The sequence below is a fragment of the Pseudophryne corroboree genome, chromosome 5, assembly GCF_028390025.1.
Source record: "Pseudophryne corroboree isolate aPseCor3 chromosome 5, aPseCor3.hap2, whole genome shotgun sequence".
Lineage (NCBI taxonomy): Eukaryota > Metazoa > Chordata > Amphibia > Anura > Myobatrachidae > Pseudophryne > Pseudophryne corroboree.
In genome coordinates this window covers 228692754-228716183 of record NC_086448.1, presented here as the reverse complement: position 1 = coordinate 228716183, position 23430 = coordinate 228692754, and the positions used below count along the sequence as shown (strand labels likewise).

Here is a 23430-nt window from a genome sequence, read left to right as displayed (position 1 = left end):
TGTTTCATATGAACCAACCTATTGTGGTGCCTGTGGCTACGGGAGACTTGGAGGATTCCAAATCCCTTGATGTAGTCAGGGCCTTAACATTTTACGTAGCCAGGACGGCTCGGGTTAGGAAAACAGAGGCACTGTTTGTCCTGTATGCTGCCAACAAGGTTGGCACTCCTGCTTCTAAGCAGACTATTGCTCGCTGGATCTGTAACACGATTCAGCAGGCTCATTCTACGGCTGGATTGCCGTTACCAAATTCAGTTAAGGCCCATTCCACTAGGAAGGTGGGCTCTTCTTGGGCGGCTGCCCGAGACGTTTCGGCCTTACAGCTTTGCCGAGCAGCTACTTTGTCAGGTTCAAACACTTTTGCAAAATTCTACAAGTTTGATACCCTGGCTGAGGAGGACCTCATGTTTGCTCAATCGGTGCTGCAGAGTCATCCGCACTCTCCCGCCCAGTTTGGAGCTTTGGCATAATCCCCATGGTCCTTACGGAGTCCCCAGCATCCTCTAGGACGTAAGAGAAAAAAAGATTTTAAACCTACTGGTAAATCTTTTTCTCCTAGTCCGTAGAGCAGGAATGTCCAAACTGCGGCCCTCCAGCTGTTGTGAAACTACATATCCCAGCATGCCCTGACACAGTTTTGCTATCAGAGAATGCTAAAGGTGTGTCAGGGCATGCTGGGATATGTAGTTTCTCAACAGCTGGAGGGCCGCAGTTTGGACATGCCTGCCGTAGAGGATGCTGGGCGCCCGTCCCAGTGCGGACATATTTCTGCATGACTTGTATATAGTTATTGCTTACATAAGGGTTATGTTACAGTTAAGATCAGTCGTTGGCTGATACTGTTTTGTTCATACTGTTAACTGGTTACGTATATTCCAGGTTATACGGTGTGGATGGTGTGGGCTGGTATGAATCTTGCCCTTGGATTAACAAAATCCTTTCCTCGTACTGTTCGTCTCCTCTGGGCACAGTTTCTCTAACTGAGGTCTGGAGGAGGGGCATAGAGGGAGGAGCCAGTGCACACCCATTCTAAAGTTCTTTATAGTGCCCATGTCTCCTGCGGAGCCCGTCTATACCCCATGGTCCTTACGGAGTCACAGCATCCTCTACAGACTAGGAGAAAAAGATTTACCGGTAGGTTTAAAATCTTATTTTTATAGTCTTACTATTTTTTGAGTGGGCAATCTTGTCTAAAAAGCGTCTTATGCGTACCTTAGAAAGAGTCGCTCCGATAACTCCCCGCTGGGTCGCAACAACGCTTACCCACGTGTACAGTGCTGTTTCGGCTGGCGTCTGTGAAGGATGTACTAGCAAGTCCAGCAGACGTTACCAGGCTGTGGCCGGAGCACTGGGAGAAGGTAAGGCATCGGTTCCGCTTAGAGGGGGAACACGGACACAGCCGCACTGTTTTGGGGGGAGACTACCAAACGGTCACCAACGCGGCTGCCACCTCGAGTGCACCAGCGCTAGGCCCTAGGGATCATAGGCTCCAGGGGGGTAGTATGAGGCCGCGATCCCTAGGGTTGATGTCAGGAGGTCGACCTTCTGACCCTGTTGACCTTTTGTACTGTCTACCTTTTTCATGTCGACCTTTTGACCCTGTCGACCTAATATCTAACATATGGTGTCTATCTATTGACTAACTATACCAGGCATGTCCAAACTGCGGCCCTCCAGCTGTTGTGAAACTACATATCCCAGCATGCCCTGACACAGTTTTGATGTCAGAGAATGCTAAAGCTGTCTCAGGGCATGCTGGGATGTGTAGTTTCTCAACAGCTGGAGGGCCGCAGTTTGGACATGCCTGAACTAGACACTATCTATCTTTTATACCACACCCATTTCAAGTATGTAGGAGAACATATTACTATATGTTCTCCTACATACAGTGGGGCAAAAAAGTATTTGGACAGCAACCGATTGTGCAAGTTGACCCACTTAAAAAGATGAGAGGTCTTTAATTTCCATCATAGGTACACTTCAACTGTGAGACACAGAATCTGGAAAAAAAAACAGGAAATCACATTGTATTATTTTTAAACAATTTACTTGTATTTTCTTGTCGAAAATAAATATTTGGACACCTACCAAGCAGCAAGATTTCTGTCTCACAGACCTGTTACTACTTCTTTAAGAAGCTCTTCTATCCTCCACTCGTTACTTGAATTAATGGCAACTGTTTGAACTGGTTATCTATATAAAACACACCTGTCCACACCCTCAAACAGTCAGACTGCTACCTCTCCACCATGGCCAAGACCAGAGAGCTGTCTAAGGACACCAGGGACAAAATTGTAGAGCTGTACAAGGCTGGGATGAACTACTCGACAATAGGCAAGCAGCTTGGTGGAAGAGATCAACTGTTGGCACAATTATTAAAAAATGGAAGAAATACACGATCACTGACAATCTCCCTTGACCTGGGGCTCCATGCAAGATCTCACCTCGTGAAGTATCAATTATCTTGAGAACGGTAAGGAATCGGCACAGAACTACACAGGGGGACCTGGTCAATGACCTCAAGAGAGCTGGGACCACAGTCACAAAGGTTGCCATTAGTAACACACTACGTCGTCATGGATTGAAATCCTGCAGCGCCCAAAAGGTCCCCCTGCTTAAGCCAGCACATGTCAAGGCCCATCTAAAGTTTGCCGGTGACCATCTGGATGATCCAGAGGAGGATTGGGAGAATGTCATGTGGTCAGGTGGGAGCAAAATCTAACTTTTTGGTATAAACTCCACTTGCCGTATTTGGAGAAAAAGAATGATGAATGGCATCCCCACCATACCCACTGTGAAGCATGGGGGTGGAAACATCATGCTTTGGGGCTGCTTTTCTGCAAAGGGGACAGGACGACTGATCGTATTCAGGAGAGGATGAATGGGGCCATGTATCGTGAGATTTTGGGCAAAAACCTCCTTCCCTCAGTAAGAGCATTGAAGATGAAATGGGGCTGGGTCTTCCAGCATGACAATGACCCCAAACACACCGCCCGGGCAATTAAGAAGTGGCTCCGTAAGAAGCATTTCAAGGTCCTGGGAGTGGCCTAGCCAGTTTCTAGACCTCAACCCAATAGAAAATCTGTGGAGGGAGTTGAAAGTCTGTGTTGCCCGGCGACAGCCCCAAAACATGACAGATCTAGAGAAAATCTGCATGGAAGAGTGGGCAAAAATACCTGCTACAATGTGTGCAAACCTGGTCAAGAACTACAGGAAACGTTTGACCTCTGTAATTGACAACCGAGGTTATATTACAAAGTATTGAGTTAAACTTATTGATTGTCCAAATATTTATTTTCCGCAAGAATATACAAATAAATTGTTTAAAAATCATACAATGTGATTTCCTAGTTTTTTTTTTCCAGATTCTGTCTCACAGTTGAAGTGTACCTATGATGGAAATTACAGACCTCTCTCATATTTTTAAGTGGGTCAACTTGCACATTCGGTGACTTTCCAAATACTTTTTGGCCCCACTGTACTTGAAATGTATTTGTTGTTTATTATATGCTCATATTGCTTATTATACTAATGTATAACCTGTGACTGATTGCTGACTTTACTGTAATTCCGTCAGTTTTTCTGTGTATTCTGATCCTCAGTGCTGGTGCAAAGCAGGGTAGAGTCGGATTGTATGTTACTTTAATAAATTTTAAAGTGATTACAGTCACAAATTGTGTAGTTTTACACTGTACAGGTGTGTGATTTATTTATCATGTCTAAGAGCGGCAAGGGTGAGGATAATACACTTTCCACAGCAGCAACAACACTCATTTCATGTTTGTATTGCAAAACTGGGTTAACCTCTCAGGATCTGGTTCAGAATGGATTATGTGCAAATTGTTTTTGCTTTCACCGAAGCCTCTCAAATAAGCCGAGGCAAGCACAGGTTCAAGTTGAACTCCCATGGGCTACTTTTGCACAGACATTATTCAGTATAGCTGAGCGGAAAATGTCAGCTCCTATACCAGGGATAGGTTACCCATTTAATCCTTGCATGCAACATTCCACCTCGGCTTTATCACATCCAGCACAGGAATTGGCAGCATCTCAACAAAAGCAGGCTGAAGGGCCGGTGGTAAGTAAATCACAGACATGAAACAACATCTTCACAGTCTACACATGTTTCAGAGGAGACCTCATCAGAGGATGAAGACTCCTCATCAGAGGATGAAGACTCCTCATGCTTCGGGTCTGCATACAGAGACGAGGAGGAAGGCCTCACTCGGCACAGTGGACATACCTGAGCTAATTAGTGCTTTGAAAGCCATTCTTTCCAAGGAAGAGGCAGCAGAGCCTCTGTTAGAAGCTAAGGCACCTGTGTTTAAATGTCACAAAACAGTTAAGACTGAGTTTCCTGGGTCAGATCAGCATACTGAAATTATGCAAGAGGCCCTGGTTACGCCCAGTAAAAAGTTTTTAGGATTCCAAAGAAATGGAATTCCCATTATCCTTTTCCAGCTGGGGACTGTTTAAAAAGGGAGATGGCTCCCAAAGTTGATCCACATGTCATTCGATTGGTGTGAAAATCTACGTTACCGCTACCTTCAACATCATTAAATTATGTCACGGATAGGAAGATAGATGGTTTTCTAAAAAACATTTTCTCTTTGGGGCAATCATAAAACCAGCCATGGCTTCAGCCTGGATGGCAAAAGCAATGGCAGCCTGGGCTGATGCATTGGGGGAGGATCTGTCAATGGCATCTAGAGAGCAAAAGTCCCATATTGCACATATTAAATAGGCGGCTATTTTTATGGAAGAAGCAGCTTTGGATATGGGTACAATTGTCAACAGGCATCAGATGGTGCGGCCTCTACCTTGGGGACCCCAGGGTGTGAGTCTGACTTCTTCAGTTTGCACAGGTCTGGCAGCAATCTACCAGAGATGCCTGGGTGCAAGAAGCGGTATCTCATGGTTATGCGGTTGTGGCCATGGAGCCGAAGGATTTTATGGTATCCCTGGATATGTTCCTATAGCACTGTCCCATCAGCGCTATCTCAGGTTTGCTATCCTACAGCATCATTTTCAGTTTCAGGCCCTACCATTTGGACTGGCCTCAGCTCCCAGAGTATTCACCAAAATTATGGTGGTGATGGCATCTTATCTCCGACAGCAGGGGATAAGTATTTTTCCATACCTCGACGACCTATTACTCCTGGCAGAGTCTCAGGAATTGCTTCAGTGTCATCTGCAACAGACAATAGCTTGTTTACAGAGACACTGTTGGCTCATAAATTGGGCATAGTCGTCCCTGGTTCCGTCACAACGGATGACTCATTTGGGGGCTGTGCTGGATTCAGGTCTTCAGAGTATGTCTACCTCTGAACAAAATATCCAAGGTTCAATCAATGATTCAGGAGGTGCTACGCAGTCAAAGGGTATCCATTCACGCCGCAATGTGCGTGATGGGGTTGATGGTGTCGACATTCGACATGGTGGAGTATGCTCAGTTCCATTCGAGGCCTTTTCAACGTCCAATCCTTTTCAAATGGAATGGTTTACATCAGACAATAAAAACGCAGACTATGGTCCTTCCTCTGGAAGTAAGGATGTCATTAGCCTGGTGGCTAAAGACATCCCATCTGGACAAAGGGTGACCCTTTTGGATATCGGATTGGGAAATTCTGACAACAGATGCCAGCCTTCAGGGCTGGGGGGGCGGTGTTAGGAAGGAGTTGCTTCCAGTGGCAGTGGACCGAGGAAGGAAGTTGCCTGCCAATAAATATATTAGAACTTCGGGCCATATATATGCCACTTACTCAGGCAAAGGACATCCTTCAGGGGAAACCAGTCCAAATCTGCTCAGACAATGTAATGGCAGTAGCCAGTGGCGTAACTAGAAATTTTTCTCCCCCAAGCCAAAAAATCCTTTGGCGCCCCCGCCCCCCATACCCCCCATAATTGGCACTAGTAAAGGGACAAATATGTGCGCGCCGCCAAAAAGAGTGTGGCTACGTTGAAATGGGCGTGGCTTCGCGTAAAGGGGCGTGGCATTGCAGGAAAAGACTACCTTATACCCCAGTTTTGCAACCTGCACGCCCAGACATTAGCCACCACAGGAAAGAAAAATAATCCTGATTCATGCCCCTTACATTATTTGTCATTTTTCCTCCTTATAGTAATGCCCAGTATACATTATTCCACATACTGCAATGGCCTTATTCATTATGCCACACACAATAATGCACATGACACAATATGCACACACTGTAATGCCCCCGACACATTATGCCACACACAATAATGCACATGACACAATATGCACACACTGTAATGCCCCCGACACATTATGCCACACACCATAATGCCTGCAACACATTAGGACAGGAATCGCAATGCCCGTTATACATTATGCTACACACTGCAATGCCCCTGATACATTATAGCACATACAATGTCTGTGACAAAGTATGACACACACCACAATGATCCTGAGACATTATACCACATACCACAATGCCCGTGATATAGTATACAACACACCGTAATGCCTGACACATTATGACACACACCGCAATGTCCGTGATACATTATGCCACACACCGTAATGCCCATTACACATTAAGTTCTACAGTAAGGCTTCCAATTACTTTTAAATTACCTGCTCGTTGCCAGGGGTTTCATGCTCTTGGTTCCATGCACGGTGCCAGGGGTTTTCATGCTCAGGGTGTCATGCTCGTTGCCAGGGGTTTCATGCACTGGGTGTCATGCTCGTTGCCAGCGGTTTCATGCTCTTGGTTCCATGCACGGTGCCAGGGGTTTTCATGCTCAGGGTGTCATGCTCGTTGCCAGGGGTTTCATGCACTGGGTGTCATGCTCGTTGCCAGCGGTTTCATGCTCTTGGTTCCATGCACGGTGCCAGGGGTTTTCATGCTCAGGGTGTCATGCTCGTTGCCAGGGGTTTCATGCACTGGGTGTCATGCTCGTTGCCAGGGGTTTCATGCACTGGGTGTCATGCTTGTTGCCAGGGGTTTCATGCACTGGGTGTCATGCTCATTGCTAGGGGGTAGTGCTTGTTGCTAGGGCCATGCCCCCAGTGCCAGATATTCCCCCACAGTGCCAGGTATATGCCCCCAGTGCCAGATATTCCCCCACAGTGCCAGGTACATGCCCCCAGTGCCACATATACCCCCCCCCAGTGCCACATATGCCCCCTCAGTGCCTGCTCCCCCCAGTGCCAAATATTCCCCCACAGTGCCACATATGCCCCCTCAGTGCCAGCTCCCCCCAGTGCCAGATATTCCCCCACAGTGCCAGGTATATGCCCCCAGTGTCCGATATTCCCCCACAGTGCCACATATGCCCCCTCAGTGCCTGCTCCCCCCAGTGCCAAATATTCCCCCACAGTGCCAGGTATATGCCCCCAGTGCCAGATTTTCCCCCACAGTGCCAGGTATATACCCCCAGTGCCAGATCTTCCCCCACAGTGCCAGGTATATGCCCCCAGTGCCAGATCTTCCCCCACAGTGCCAGGTATATGCCCCCAGTGCCAGATATTCCCCCACAGTGCCACATATGCCCCCTCAGTGCCTGCTCCCCTCAGTGCCAAATATTCCCCCACAGTGCCAGGTATATGCCCCCAGTGCCAGATCTTCCCCCACAGTGCCAGGTATATGCCCCCAGTGCCAGATCTTCCCCCACAGTGCCAGGTATATGCCCCCACAGTGCCAGGTATATGCCCCCAGTGCCAGGTATATTCCCCCAGTGCCAGATCTTCCCCCACAGTGCCAGGTATATGCCCCCAGTGCCAGATCTTCCCCCACAGTGCCAGGTATATGCCCCCAGTGCCAGATATTCCCCCACAGTGCCTGCTCCCCCCACCCCCCGCTCCTTTGTGTTGGAGGGACACGGAGCGCATAGCGCGCCTCTCCTGTGTCTCTCCTGCCGGTCTAATAAAGGAAGTGCCGGTTCGTGAGCCAATCAGAGCTCACGAACGGCACTTCCTTTATTAGACAGGCCGGGGGAGAGCCAGGGAGGGACACAGGAGAGGCGCGCAATGTGCGCTCCGTGTCCCTCCTTACAGCAGCGGAGGGAAGGAGACCGCAGATTGACATGCGGACGCTCGTCGCATGTCAATCTGTGCAAAGTCAGTGGCGCCCCCGCAGCCCCTCGCCCCCAAGCCACCGCGAGGACTGCGGGGGCAGTAGTTACGCCACTGGCAGTAGCGTACCTCAACCATCAGGGAGCAACTCGCAGCCAGTATGTAATGAAGGAGGTAAGTCACACAATAAAGTAGCCAGAACTTCATCTTCCAGCCTTGTCCACAGTGTTCGTTCCGGGAGTCCTAAAATGGAAAGCGTATTTTCTCAGTCGACACGCCATTCATACAAACGATTGGGCTTTACAGCCCAAGGTCTTCCAGACTCTGGTAGACAAGTGGGGGTTGCCGGAGAGATATCTCATAGCATCCTGTCAGAACGACAAAGTTCCTGCATACAGGTCAAGAACAAAGGATCCTAAAGCGATCTTTGTAGATGCCCTGTCAGTGAGATAGGAATTTCGTCTGGCCTATGTATTTCCACCAATTGCCCTATATTACCAAGGGTGATGCGAAAGGCAAAACAAGGAAGGGGCTCCGTGATACGAATAGCTCCGGCATGGCCCGGAAGACATTGGTACACAGATCTGCAGAGGATGTCGATGGATGCTCCATTCCTATTCCCTCAACATCCAGATCTACTGTCTCAGGGTCCTTGCTATCACAAGCACCTGGATTGAATGTCTTTGATGGCGTGGCTCTTGAGACTTCCATCCTGAAAGCAAGATGATTCTCACAACAGGTAATGCAATCTATTCTCAGAGCAAGGAAACCTTCCTAATCTCGCATTTAGCACCGAATATGGCAAGCCTACTGTATATTCAACTGTAAATTTGACCCTAGGTCTTTCAGAGTTTCCAGAGTCTTCGCATTCCTTCAGGCAGGAATGGACAAAGCTTTACGGGTAGCTTCCTTGAGAGTACAAGTGTCGGGTTCCAAAAGAAAATTGCTAACCTGCAGGATTATGATTATTGTTTTTAGTTATTATTATTCTTTAACAGCAGCACAATAAACCAGGGACTGTCAAGGAACGGTATCATGTATTACATGTAAAAACTTTTATTTACCTTTATTCACCCATTTATTGGTGGAATTATAGAAAATTTTATTATTACATAATATTTTTACCACGAGTACTAACATCATACCTACATGCTTTCCTTTTTGTGGGTTTATAATTGTTAGAAATTTCTTCATTGAATTTTAGCTATACTAATTAAAAGTTATATTTAAATTATAGGCAGTGTGCACCAACAAGAGTCTTTTTTTTCTTTCTTCATTCATTACAAATATTCAGTGCTCTCACCTCCACCATCCTTATTACATTAAACCAGTTCAAGGTACTATAAATATTTGTAATGTGGAAAAGCATATACAGAATTTACCTATTTTTGCTCTTTAACCCTTATGCCTTTGGACTGTTGTTTCCCACTTTTTTCCCCTTTCCCTTTCTCTATACAACCTACAGGATGTGCACACTTTTTTTCCCCCAGGGAATACTGCACATCCAACCTCCTTTTGTTCATTCTGCAGTGCCTTGGGAATTAAGTTTAGTCCTAAAGGCCCTTCAAGTTGCCCCATTTGAACCACTTAAACGAGTGAATCTTAAGTGGTTGACTGCTCAAGTTCTCTTTCTACTGGCTATTGCTTCAGCTAGATGAGTTTCAGATTTAGGGGCATTTTTATATCGGGTGTGGTATGGAAGGTCGACAGTAACTAGGTTGACAATGTCTAGGTCGACTACTATTGGTCGACAGTAACTAGGTCGACAGGGTCTTTAGGTCGACATGTTCTAGGTCGACATGTCAAAAGGTTGACATGAGTTTTTTTATGTTATTTTTGTGTCGTTTTCTTCGTAGAGTGACCGGGAACCCCAATTAGTGCACCGCGTCCCCTCGCATGGCTCGCTTCGCTTGCTATGCTTCGGGCAAGGTGCCTTCGCTCCGCTACCACTTCGCTCGGCACAGATTACCGTTCCAATCGTAGTCCACGTGGATCATTAAGTATGAAAAGGTTCAAAAAAAGAATAAAATTGTGAAACTCATGTCGACCCTTTGACCTGTCGACCTAGTACATGTTGACCTAAAGACCCTGTCGACCTAGTTACTGTCGACCAATAGTGGTCGACCTAGACATTGCCGACCTAGTTACTGTCGACTTAGAGACCGGATCCCATTATATCGCCTTCCTTTTCTGATTTTTCTATCCAGATAGAGCTGTGCTCAGAACCAAATCTGGGTATTTTCCTAAGGTGGTGTCTAAATTCTACCTTAACTAAGAAATGGTAGTCCCAGCCTTCCAGGCGCCGGACCTTTCTGCGGGAGTTGCATCGTTGGACGTAGTCCGTGCCTTAAGGGACTACGTGGATCGTACTAGTGCCATCAGAAGACACACTCTCTTCGTTCTCTACGGATTTCACAAGAGAGGATGGCCTGCTGATAAGCAGATGGGCAAGGTGGCTTCGGATGCCAATTTCAGAAGCATACTCTCAAGCGGATCTCCCTGTTCCGGCTAATGTCTCTGTTCACTCTACTCATAAGGTAGGTCCGTCATGGGCAGCACAATGTGGTGCTTCAGCAGAACAGATATGTAAGGCAGACACATGGTCTTCCATTAACACATTCATTAGACATTATGCCTTTGATACCTTTGCCTCTCATGACGCTGAATTCGGTGTGAAGGATTCTCCTGTCCAGTTAGGAGCATCCCCACCACTAAATTGCTTTGGGACATCCCAATGTTATCCTGTGGATAACCTGTGGACCCTGCCGGAGAAAACTTACCGTGGCTAACGCTATTTCTCCTAAGTCCACAGGGATCCCACCCTCACGCACCTGATTTGAGAATCCTTTTCACTCACTAACCTCTTCCTTCTTGTACGGAATGGTGTGCACGTGTGTTCTTCTTGCCTGATTAGGGCTCTCTATGATGCTCCTGCCTTGAGCTTTGGGAAAACAACTGATTTGCCTGAGCCAGGAGGCAGGATATATGGACGGGCCCGTTGCATGCTGGGAGGCCGAAAACTTTGACCGTTTGGTGCAAATCGGCTGTCGCGTCATCATATCCCAATGTTATCCTGTGGCTCCTGTGGACTTGGGAGAAATAGCGTTATCAACAGTAAGTTTTACCATAACGATTATTTTCTCACATGCCTGAAAATCTGCAGAGAAGCTGCCAGCCCTAGTGAGCAGTCATCTTGCCAGTGTGCTGACAGGCTTGCCATGTGATCATAATCCATGGATCGAACAGCCAGAAGTAGGCCCTGATGATAAGACTATATGCTGGATTTACCTACGGGTCATTGGTGCACTACTCTCACATATATGCAAATATGACATTTTAGGATCTCTTGCTCTTTTGATTGGCATAGGCTGATCACACTTGTAGTTCAGACATACATAGGTTGTAGGCCAAATGGGCAGATCATAGGAGGCTTATGCAAGTCGAGTTCTTTCACACTCAATCAAGTCTGATTATAATTTTGTGTAGAACTGGACAATTGTTTTACATGTACTCATGTTAGAACTTTGTGACATGGTTGTTTTATACTAAATTGGGCCCCATGTGTGAGACTGCTGAAGTTGTGTTAGTTTGGTGCTTTAAATGCCAATGATTTTCTAGCAAGGAAAGTACCAGTGTTCATGCTTGATTATATTTGGGATGACACATTGAAGAACAGGAGGTATTCCTCTACCCTTATCACATAGTACACGCATCAGCATTGCTTAAACTGCTCTTGTTTGCTCAAATTAGTTGCTTAGCGTGTCAGATTTGCCTTCATTTCGCTATGTGACTATAGTAACCTACTCCTACTGTCCTCAACCCTTAATCCTGTAATTGGCACACACGAGTACCCTTTATCTCCTCATTCATACACATACATATAATAAATATATGTGTATATATGTGTGTGTGTGTGTGTGTGTGTGTGTGTGTGTATATATATGTGTGTATATATATATATATATATATATATATATATATATATATATATACATATATATATATATATATATATATAATCTATATATAATCTATATGAAATTGGTTTGTTTCTAGAGGGCACCAAAACAAGCACACTCATACATACACTGGAATGCGTTGTCTATCTCATTTGTGTTAAGGTGGGTACACACTAGGCGATGTGCTCCATGAGCGACATCGCCTAATTTGTGCCCGACGTGGGCATACACACTGTGCGATATCGGACAGTGATGTCATGCCGTGGCTGGACCGTGCATGCAGCTTTGGACGATGAGTCCAAATTGAGCTGCCTGCACAACCGACACAGAGGGTCCTTAACGACCTGCAGTGTCATTCACAGATTACACACTGGGCGATGTCGCTCAGGAGGATAAAAATGAGCGATATCGCTTACTATATCACCTAGTGTGTACGGGCCTTTACCATTATTTTAGCACCTTTATATAATAGACAAACTGTGCACAGTGCAAATAGAACACTTGATAAAACCATCCAGATGGGATTCCAGCTGTTATTAGCGGTCAATTGTTACCATGCGTGTGTTCAAAAAGAACTTGTAAATCACTCCGGCTTGTCCATAAGGAAGCTGGAAGCCCACTGAAGTGTAGTGACTTCTGCATAAAGTCCTCACCTTTTATAGTAAGAGGCATAAAAGTGTCATTTAGTCCATGTAGCAGAAGGGATGTTAGGTTTACATTTACAATGTTAACACCTCAATGTCGACATTGTATAAATATTGACAGTCATGTGAAATTTTGACATTGTCATAATGTCAACTTTAGGTTTAGATTGCTGGACAGGAGAGTTATGGCTCGGCTGTGAGGCAGAGGTTAGGGGTAGGAGAGAAATACTTACTGGAATGCTGGAGGATCAGAGGTCTGCTCTGCCCCAAGAGTGATAGCCACATGACTGCTGGAAACTGGAAGCCCAGCTGGAACCACTACAGCTATCAGAAACAGGTAAGTGAGGTTAGAAGGGGAGGGTTAGGGTCTGGCTGCAGCTAAGGTGGGTTAGGTTTGGGGAGGTTAGAGATTAGCAATAGTAGACTTGCCAACTAGGTGTCTGGATCCTGAGTGTTGGGATGCCTCTGTCGGTATTCAGACTGCCAAGATCCCGATACCATCCCTTCCAGGATGCCTGTAGCATTTAGTTATGTTTACAGCCGTCTCCACACTGATTACAATATAAGCGGGTTTGCGGTCTCTGTGCAGGCATGCTGTAAGAATGTTTTTATACCCACCACATGTGTGGGTGCAAGACGACCTTAAATAAAATATGGGTTAATATTCAGAATTTCCCCATACCTTTTCATGTACATTAAGGCAGTTTCTGAAGCTCCCTTATTTTTATATTTATATATAGTTTATTTTTCTTTGTTATAAATTTGGATTCAAAACTGTCCTGTAGTGATTCTAATTCATAAATACATAAGCCTATTACTTATGTCTAAGTAATACTTTTGAGTTTGAGTGGGCTATCTGAATGAAGATTTGGTACTGAAATATTACTTCTATGGACTATGAATGCTCTGCTTGCCTTTTCATAATTTCATTGCTACTATATCTTAATAAAGAGCTTTTCTTAAGAGCATCTGCAGCTTTGCGATAAGACCTGGGCGGTTGTCGCTGCAGACGTATGCACAAATTTTTAACAAGCCTTCGGTCTGTCCTGCTTGAACTAGTCTATTAATATATGATCTAGCAGCATTGTTTACTGAGGCAGCAAATCTTTAAATAAAACAAAAAAAAATAAGGATATAACGGTTTCATTAAAATGTGCTGATATTTATGTCTTAACAATGACAAATTCTTTACATGGTTTTTCTCTTCTTGTCCAGCAGATGGCACTCTAACACTTTAATAAGCACCTTGTGATGGAGAATTCTGTCTGGATTCTTCCAACATTTATCCATACTGCTATATAAAGAAAGCAAGACATATACTTTCTTTGGTTTGCGTAAACTTACCTTATTTGCACCTATTAATGAAATAAATCTGTGTTGTGGATTTAAGAAGCCTCATGCAAGTGGTAGGCTCCAGTGGTTTTATATGGCACAGCGGCACTCTGTTAAAGGTTACAAGGTTTTATCCTGTACCTGTTATTTTTAACCTATAAAGCTGCTAGACAAATCTTACCCACTGCCTTTCTATTCTGCAAATCCAGTACACAGGTATTTACTAGGCTTTATTTTCTTGAAGCTTAGAAGAAGAAAATAAATATTTCTTGTTTTTTAGAAGATATGTTTTCTTGTCGGAAAGTTTGCATTTTAGTTTAATGTTTAGATCTTTCAGTGCCCATGCAACATGGTGGCACAATAAGCAGTGCTGTCTCGCGCCCCTGGGGCCGTTGGTGCAGTTCCAGTCTGGCACTGACTTTGTGTCATTTGTATGTTCTACTGTATATTCATGTGAAGGTAGGGACTGATGTAAATCCTCAGACCAGTGGTTCTCAAATTGTGTGCCGTGGCACCTAGCTAGAATCTGAGGGGTAGATTTACAAAGTATTCTAAACTGAAAAGTAGAGGTGTGCCCATAGCAACCAATCAGATTGGGTCTATCACTTTCTATACATTAGAGAAATTATAGAATCTAATTTAATCTGTATATTGTGACTATGGGGAGAATTTACTAAAGCTGCTAGAAGTGAAGAGTTGTGGTGTTACCCATAGATACGACTACTGTATCCTAGGAACAACTGCTGAACGTAAACAGCTGAAGAAGTACAACAATGTCCATCCGTCGCCTGCACAGTGATTATCATGGCACTTGCAGGGGTGGCTTGGATTGTGGTCCATGACCAATTCAAATTATTTACGGTCAATGTAATAGGCAAAACCAGTGCTTGTGGCTGCCAGTCATAAAATATGTGGACAAACAGAGGTAAATCTTGTCCCTCACCACACAATTGAACCCACGGATGACATATTAACACAATTTACTTAATTTAATATTTCTCAATAAGAAACTCTTGGCCTAGGTGTGCCGTGAATAAAATTCTGATACTCTAGGGCGCTGTGATTCAAAAAAGTTTGCAAACCACTGCCTTAGACCATATCAAAGCATTGCATAACACATTTTTGCTATAGAGTGATAAACTCACCCAGTAACTATTATTATAGTCCATTAGTAACCTGTAGAGCTGGTAGACAAAGCCTTACCATGGCTTCCCAAGATTCTGTAAATCAGGTACATAATAATTTAGTAGGCTTTCAATTCTTGAAATTTGTTTCTCTATATTGCAGTGCTAGGGCCAGTGATGCCCAGGTCTGGATCCTTGTTTGCAGGAACCACATAGTGCCAATTGGTTTTATGTATATAGTAAAATAAAGACATGAAAGCCAAGCGCATATTGGTCCATCCAGGATTTTTGATTATAGTAAATGTTGAAGAACACTCTTGAAATCAACCCTAGGTTGCAGTTTACTTGGTCCGCTAAAAATAATTTGTCCTGATGTATAAACGAAATTGCAGAACCATTTCATTGTTTTCCTTCACGTTCCCATCTTCAGCTGTGTAACCCTGACATGGTTTCTGGTTTTTGGGTATGTTCTACTGTAATGGAAGCTTGAGCATGTCATTCAGGTGCTTTATATAAACCTGTGAGGTTCTTGTGGCTAAGCCAACTTCGGGAATGTGAAGCTGGCAATATGTGCTCTTCTTGTTTTCTTAGTTTTTTTTTTTATGAGAATGGTACACATGTATGTATGACCATCACTAATAGGAGTAATTTGTTTGGTTTCTCTAAGTATAATAGTTTTACTATTTATGTGATATTTATAACTTGGCAGTCAGGTAATGATTAAATTAATTTTAGTGATTCTGTGTAAAGTTACTGTTAGAAACACAGGGGTGTTACAACACCATGTATTTCAAATACACAGACTGCTATGAGTCTGCAATTTTATTTCTGTAACATTGATAGCAAGACAATACTCTATGGGGGAAATTCAATTAGCTGTGGTTAACTCCACAGCTGATTGATCCCATGGGGGAGGGGCGGGGGGGTAATTCAGTTAGCCCCATAGACAACATTGTTGGGGATTTTGTTTCCCCTGCCTCCGGTCAGGTGAAACAAAATCCCCAATAATATTGGCTAAGTGCCATTTGTTTGCGTCAACGATTGTGTAAACGCACTGATCTGGGAACTTATCCCGGATCCTGTGTTTTCACATGAAAGCGGGTACATTTTTCTGCGAAGAAAAGGACAAAAATGATTGAATTGCCAGAAAGAGGACATTGGGCAAAAAAGTTGTGAAATCCTTTTTTTTTTTTTTTTTCTGGAAAAATTTACTGCGTACAATTGTATTGCCTCTCTGTATTTAAAATCATAAAATGCTAAATAATTACCTCATACTGTGTTTTACAGTAGTACCTTCTATTTAACAGTAGCTCAAAAATACCTCTCTGAAATAGTTGTCTGTATCCTCTTAAACACTTTGAGGTTTACTTATGGAGCGGGAATAATCGAGAGTATACTGCAAGTGAGCCCTTTTAGTCATGATTTAGCTTACAGCTGAGAAAAATGTTCTGATGTCTGCACAGAAATGAGCAAAAATAGAATATTGGAAACTCTCTGTGCAGCAGTATATGATGTCACCGTGCTGCATGCAGCCTCTGTAAGAAAGCTGATGACCCTTGTATATATGCTCTCATAGCAGTAAGGGGTCCACCAGAGGGAGTGCATGAAACCTTATTTGTTTCTGAGCTGTGATACTACATTTGTGTTAATCATGAACTTTTACACTTTAGTTTACTTTTGATATATATATTCTTTTCTAACTTTAACTTGATAACTTTCCCTTTTTTGCCATCTGCTTTTTAGTTGCTAGCACTTTAATGTGCAGTGTTCATTTTTCCATTAGAATTTTTGTCACAAGTCATTTATTTTATGGGACATTTTGGAATCTATGTAGCTGTCTGAGATGGAATTGCCTGCCATAGATGAGTAAAATCGGCATATCCCTGATCACTTTTACTATTCGAACAGGTATTTGTGCCCATCATTTATAAGGTGCCTTTCATGACATCTACCTAAACTGCTATTGAAAGTAGAAAGGCGGTGAATCATTATGTACATAATCTTGATTCGTTTTGCAATTGGGATTTATGCAAAGAATCTCAATCTCGTCCTGCTTTGGGATAACTATTAAGACTGCACATTTTCCAGATAGGCTAGTCAATTTATCACATATAGCTAGAGCTTAACTGTTTCAGTAATCTAAATATTTTGGTGAAATGTTGGCTTTTGGCTGAGATCTGGAAACTGGTTTTGCTTGTGTGTAAATTAACTTGCTACATTGATTCTTTAGGTCTTCAGTATAAATAGAAATCACTGGGACAGGGAGAAGCAATGCTTATTCATGTTATATTGAACAAGAGGCAACGAGGATACAGGTTTAAGACTGCTATTTTGAGTCAGAGGTGTCCGTTTGATTCATTAATAGAAATCTACTTTTTCTAGTTTTGTTATTAGTTCAGTCACAATAATGTATTCTAGAGTCCAATATGGTTCTTGATAAAGCTAAATATTTATCTTATATAATACCCTTTATGAGGTCTAAGAACACTGTACGCTATTTACGTATGGAGTACCGTAAGGGTACGCACGTTGCGTAACAATCGCTTAGCCGTAGTCGAGACGCTCAAGCGTCACGTTCGCTCACGGCCAAGAGATCACAGGCAGGCACGCTATTGGATGCCGACTAACGTAATGATTCGCTATAGCGTAGCGGACGCTCGGGACCACGAGGAGATCACCAGCGGCGCTGACGCTCACAATGTTAAACCTTTATATCTAAACCATAAACAGTGTATTATGCAGTAAGACCTTAGTGTAGTGATAGAGTGTAAATGCAGCACAGTATAACCTTATTAACTTAAAAGCTGTTCGAGCGTCACCGACGCTTTGAGAATACTTAACACTATAAGAAATACACAGATACCGTGCTTAGGGTCCAACGCCTTATATATATATTATGAATGTTATACTTGCAAAAGAATTAATACAATACAAGTCATACACTACAATATAACATAGACTAACTAACCAGATAACTACACGGGAAATACAATACAATACAATTACGTTTTAAGGGAAAATAAGAGAGAAAGAGGAGAAGAGAGAGAGAGAGAGAAATGGCTCACAATAACAGTAAGATCAATATGATTGCGGAGAAAACTTACGCACAAGGGGAATGATCGCATGCGCCTCTGGACATCCAGCTCCCGATTATCAGCAATGAGAACCGTTGAAGAGTGAGCTGGATGTGATCGGCTTGTCTATTTATGCCCCACACACAATACAATTCAATGGTCCCTACAATCTCATTGTTCATTGGACACAGGAATTCCTCCTCGCATTATAACAAAAGGTCATAGGTTGATTCATACAGGTGGGCTGTGACAATTTCCAACTGCTCTGGTGGGTGGGAAACTAGGTTTCCCGCCGCATGGATATGTAAGTGCAAATAATAGTAAATGGACATAAACTTCTTATGTCCATAACTATTCGCACGAGCGATTAATTCGCTTCAAACCAACACCGGAATATTGCTAATTAAATACTCTTCCGATGGATACTAAACACCACTGTATTACTCCTGTCTGACCCTTCGTATCAAACAAAGTGGGATTTCTCTGTCCATGAACATGCTACATTAACTAAACTTTCAGATTCTATCAAAGGGACCATAATCTACAAAATACATTATATAGTGAAAATATGTAACGATTGAGTCGCACGCTACGAACGCATGAATTCTACCGTAAATGCACATACTGCGCGCCCGCGGGTGCCCGCAACAGCGAGTATGCGCACGCACGGGAGAGCGCACGCTTGCGCAGCGCGGACCTGTATGAGGTGCAAATATGGCAGTGTGCATCGTGCTGTTTTTCTGACTTTGACAGTCCACCCTTTGGCAGTCAACAATAACTGCCACTTTCTAAAACATTTCAAAAGGAGAAAAATATATGTCAGGGGTTAATACATTTACATGGTTGGGTAGGGGAGGAGAGGAGAAGGTAGGAAAAGGGTATGACCTAGTGAGATAGCAGAAGCATGTGTGTATGAATCCGTGTTTGGGGGTCATGTATCATCGTGCCGTACGTGTTTTAAATCAAGCTTCGAGGCATTGCGAAGTATACATTTGAATTCCTTCTTATCCCGTGGTACGGGTCTGTGGATGGGCTGTCAAACTTTACCGAGCTCTTTTCGGCTGTGGTTGTAACAAAATGGGGAGCACATTTTAGTTGATGATACATGAATGGGGGAATATGTGATTGCTGATATCTGTGCCTGTATTCCCTATCGACTATGTGTGTAATTACCTGAAGGTTGTAGAGATGAAGAAAAGACATAATTACGGTAAATGCAGTGGTATTCTATGTCAGGTAAATGAACATTTGTCGGTTGAAGTCTTGTTCGGTGTCTGTTGAATGCAGTCTTCTTTGTGCTTTTGCCAAAAGGCGTGTGGGCAAAAAGCTTTGTCAATGTCCATAGACTTACAAAAGTGTTGGGCTAGCGTAATTTTAAAATTTCTAGGGAAACTGGGGGTCTATGGCAAAGTTCATCAAATATCTGTGTATAAGGTTGTCAAAACTTCTTCTCTAATCCATCAGTTGTCTGTATACAGGATCATCAAATTCCTCGTCCAAGTGGGTCTTTTTACCTTGGAGAAAACGGAAAAACAGGTGAAAGAAACGGACCGTAGAAATCGCATTTTCATCACATCATTGTTTCTACATTTGGGTCATAAATCAAATCCATTGGAATTGCAATTTCCTCACTCCTTAAACTCATCACCCTGGTACTTCGTTTACACTTCGTTAAAGCCTGACCGCATCTAAATATCAAGCCAATCGTTATGATAACACCTAAGATACATAGGAGAAACTTCCCAACATCCATTATGACTCCTTGAGCCCATTCTCCTAAACCAGAGAACCAATTTCGCGGGTTCAACCATGACACCCAACCAGTCAGCTCATTACCTACAGCAGCAAGAGTGAGATTGTGTCTCCTGCGAAATTCCCACTTCAGTTGGAGAATATCGTCCATCTTTTGGTCTATGACCTCGACCGGGTCCTCGGTACTATTTGTAATATATGTGCAACATTTCACGCCGTACTGCGTTGCCAGTGTGACACAATATCCACCTGTCACTGCTGTGAGGTAATTGAGAACCATTCTATGCTGTACCAGTTCTGTTTTATAAGCTTGAAGTTCTCTTCCAGTATACCTAAACGTGTCATCATACATTTCAGTGATATTATCTAACAAATTTGCGAGCGCAGATATGTATTTATAATTCAACACTCCTCTGGCGGTGCGAGTGAAATCTAACGCGATTAGAAACTGAATCCCGGTGGATTCATGGATCATGTCAGAGGCCGGATGCTCTGTTCTTTCTGTCAGTTGCCTTTTAACTACGTGCTCGTAATGGGTGTGAGTATAAGGAGCTTGGGCACCACGGTGTATGTCTTTCATTTTGTCATGTGATACAGTCATTACTTCAGGCAATACTTTTCCAATATAACACAATCCTTCAGAGTTTGGGGCAAGCCACTTATACGCCTTCCTCCCGCATATGAAATATGCATCATCGGGGAGAACATATGGGACGGAGTAGGACATAACCATATTACACATCTTCCATGTGAAATCTCCTAACCCTAATTCTCCCATCTGTCTAGTACACGTACCAGTTTGTACGATATGTGCACAGTATCCTCGTGATACCTCTCCAACTCTCGTAATCCTACTTCCTAGGGTATACCTATATCGGAAATATTTTCCACTACTGGCTATGTGGCGTATAAGCTCTGTATCTGTATGCATTCTATCTGCTCTATATGAAAAGGTCATGGTTTGGTTGCTCCATGACACTTCCCAACTTCCCGGCTTTCGGGGATTGGTAATGTTAAAACATATTAGAGATCTATCCACATGATATTGGTGGAGCTTCAAACTAGGAGGACTGGAGATATTAAACCTCCTGTCCACCGGTCTCCCACCCTTTAGCTCAAGTACCTCCCCTACCGTTAAAGGAAATGGTACTAGTCCTGATTTGCTATGACCTTGAGGTACTTGAGAGCATACCCAACAATCTGTTTGATTTAACACACACTACCCACTAAGGAGTGATAGTCACTCAATGGATGCCGGTCCATGTGGATATTAAAACTGGATTGGCATTTCTTAATGCACCCATCCTCAACTACGTTGTCACAGAGCCTACAGATACAGTTTTCTTCAGCTAACAATCCTTCACAATTCCTTCTATTGTCAATGCTATCGGATCGTTTTCTGATACTCGCCTTTGTTCGGTGCTTGTGTTGCTATTGGAAATCTACACCTCCGTCTTAGTCATTGGAACCTTTCTGGTGTCAAAACTTCTTTCTCGACCTCACTGGTACTCTCACCGAAACAGACTGCTCTGGTCAACATCAGGGTCAACAGGAAAATCCATATCACAGTCTCTTGTGGCAAGTCCATCTTACAGGAGGAGAAAAGAAGAAATTTGTAATGGGGTACAGAAAAACAGTTTGAGGGGGAGAGAAACTTGTTACGATAGTTAAGTTCTCTAGTCTTGTTGTTCTTCTTTTTCTGCTGTCATCTCAAAGGTGCTGTCTCTCAGTCTTCCAAACGAACATTCCGGTGATGCAATATTTCTTCCAAACCAGCGATCTTTCTGTAAGGAGCAAAAATCTTGCATTACCATTTGTCTAGCTGATGTATGACATACCATCTTTAAACCATGAAAACATGAGTGAGAAGAGAGGAAAATAAAAAAACAAAAGAGAGAGAACAATTCATATGCATATATATATTACATAAATCAACAATAACAAGCAATAGGAAAAGAGAAAAAAACATTTTTCGAACATTTTTTTTTTTTTAACATTGTCAGATCATCAGGTTGTCATATCTACATGTCCAATGGTTTGCTTGCGCAGTCCCTCCCCACCAGCACCTGCATTACTCCACCGTCTGTATCTGGCCAGGATACATTGATGCGGATAGGTCATGCTGGGGTTTGGTAGACTTCTGCAAAGACCAAGCGGATATGCAATGTTTGAGTCCTTACTAATAATCGTCAGAGATGGGGAGAGAGAGAGAGAAAAAAAAACATTTTTCACAAATACATTTACAACGTTTCACCTTGTCATTCCTGTGTCTTCAGTGAATGACCTCCCAATTTATTAACCGTTACCTCAGGCTTACCATCAGTCTTAATGATCACCTTTCCTGACTACATATCATGGGTGTGGCCCAAAATTCTTCCTAAAAGATCCCTGATTATAATTGTGTGTGTTATAATTTTGCTAATTTCTTGGTCTAGGGGGTCTGACTTTATGTGGGTTATTACAGTTGCTGGCATAATGCCCTTCTCTTCTACAATGATAGCAAATCCTTGGCTTTCTCCATGTGCTAGGGGCCTGGGGTTCCGGTCGACTTGATGCCTCCTCTAGTGCTTGGATGCTCCGTACCATCAACCGCTCTCCCTGTGCTTCCCTGGTTCTTTGGATATTTTGGTCATGCTCGATAGCGGACTCTCTTAATGCAGCCACCGAGATACCTCTCCAATGAGGTATAGAGGTTTGTACCCTAATTTTTAGTGTGTCTTTTAAGCTGTCCATTAATACAGACACAGCTACCTCTCTGTGGTGTACGTTAGTTTCAATGTCATCTATACCAGTGTGCCTAGCCATATCCTGCAGAGCCCGGTGAAAATACTCTGATGCGGATTCACCTTCTTTTTGTTTTATTGTAAAGATTTTATTCCACTTTACTACTGCAGGAAAATATTCTTTCAACTGTAGATTGATTCTTTTTACATTATCTTGGTTATACTTGTCTGTTAGTGGTACTTCCTCATCTAGCTTACAATTTCAATGAATCAACATCGAGGGGTAAACATGCCCTCAAAACTGTCCTCCAATCTTTGTTATTTGGCTCTGCAGTGTTTCCTAGCACTCTAATGTATTTTTGACAAGCAACTAAGTCTTTCCTGGGATCAGGAAATTCAGACAGAATTGTTCTTAATTCTGTTCGGGAAAGGGGGCAGTACATGGCGATGTTCCTGACAGGAGTGACTCCTGAAGTCAGTTTTCCCATTTGGTACTGCAATTACCCTGACAGGATTAAGTCCAGTAACGTCATTCTGAATTGATTCCACGATATGAGGTACATTTGTTTGTGCGTGATGTATAATACCATACGTACCTGTGGACACGACCTCACCTGACCCTCCGTTAGGGGGTTTGATTACAGTCTTTACCGATTTGGTCGCGTCCACCTGGATGTCTTGTGTGATGGCTGCTGGAAAAGGCTCCGACATTGTGCTGGGCTCACTTTCTTGTTGGTGTTCCTGAGGAAAGTTTAACAAGGGGTGCGACTTTTATGGG

General features: G+C 43.4%; 1 protein-coding gene and 1 long non-coding RNA gene across 6 annotated transcripts in view; both read left to right on the top strand.

Moving 5' to 3' along the window:
- WDR37 (WD repeat domain 37) overlaps positions 1-23430 on the top strand; it is a 400784-nt gene that overhangs the window by 304166 nt on the left and 73188 nt on the right. The gene's annotated exons all lie outside the window — the stretch shown is intronic.
- Positions 12814-13966, top strand: LOC134928950 (uncharacterized). Its single transcript, XR_010178151.1, has 2 exons — positions 12814-12984; positions 13866-13966. It is a non-coding gene; the product is annotated as an uncharacterized LOC134928950 (long non-coding RNA).